Genomic DNA, 1,500 nt, shown 5'->3' with positions numbered 1-1,500 from the left:
ATTTATTATAAATATAGTTTATTTAAAATACTTTTCTATATAGTTGGTGTTCTAAGGGTAGGTGTTTATAATCTCTAAACCTAGGGCTTTCTTAGTTTAGAATAATAAGTTCTTTTTTAATATTAATATCTTTAGTTCTATAGAAGTAAAAAGTCTACTTATTTATTTTTTTAAAATTTCCTAAAAGGTATAGTTATATACTTTAGTAAGTATATATATTATATTAGTTTATAAAATATAAGGTTTATTATTTTTAGTTTTTATATTATTTATAAGTAGTAATAATAATAGTATTCTATTAGCTTATTATTAAATATACTAAGTTTTTTTTTATTTTATTTAATTATAATTAGGTTTACTTAAGTTAATTTTATTAGTTATTTTACTACTTTTTATTTTATTTTACTAAGTAGAATAGGTTTATAGTAAGGAAGTTCTTTATTACTTCTTTTCTTACTACTAGTTTATATTTTATTAAAACTAGTTTCTTATACTAAAGTAGGTTCTTAGAACCTAAGTCTAGGTTATAAGAACTTTAGTCTTTTTTTACTAACTACTAGTATTTTAGCTTATCCTAAGGTTATATACGCTTTTATTTATAATTCTTAAGTAACTTTAAATACGTTAAGGCTACTTATAGGTTCTTAGCTAATAAAGTTTCATACTAGTAGTTAATATAGTTAAGAGTAAATTCTTATTATTATATAAGGCTTCTTTTTAATATTTATTTTATACTTAACTTATTATTTAAATTAATATAGCTTATTATATAGTAACCTTATAGTCTTTATTATATTATAAATAATTTATTTAATATACTTATTTAGTAGTTATTAGATATTTTTATTTATAATATCTAGAATTATTTATTATATCTTTATTTAGTAGGTAATAGCTTTCTTACCTATAGTAATAATCTTAGTTAGTTATATACTAAAGCTAGTAGCTTTATATATAGTTTACTTAAAGTCTTACTTTAATTACTATTATTTTTAGTAGTTACCTTATACTTTAATATAAAGTTATAACTATTTATTAAGGGTGTCTAAGGTTTTCTTTATATATAGTTAATCCTTTTTATTTTATATAGCGTCTTATATTTAGATTAGTCTAATAATAAGTTATTAGTTTTATATCTTAAAGTCCTTAACTTCTTAAATTTATTACTTTCTAGCTACTATAATAGTTTTAATAGTTTCTTATAGTTATTCTTCTTTAAGTATCCTTAATTATTTAAGGTCTTTTTAAGTAGTTATTTATTATTTCTTTTTATTACTATATTAGTAGGTAATTACTATAGTCTATTAGTTAATTTACTAAATATCTATAGGTTTAGTAGCTTAGGTTATAATATTAGTACTTTCTTTTAAGGTGCTGTTATATAGACCTTTTATTATAGTTTTATAGTTTCTTTTACTTTAATCTAGTTATAAAACTTTTTTATATTAATTATTATAAACTGTTTCTATTAGGCTACTTTAGTAGTATCTCTAGGCTTTC

This window comes from Colletotrichum graminicola (genome assembly GCF_000149035.1).
Source record: "Colletotrichum graminicola M1.001 genomic scaffold supercont1.128, whole genome shotgun sequence".
NCBI lineage: Eukaryota > Fungi > Ascomycota > Sordariomycetes > Glomerellales > Glomerellaceae > Colletotrichum > Colletotrichum graminicola.
This window is presented reverse-complemented; position numbering follows the sequence as displayed.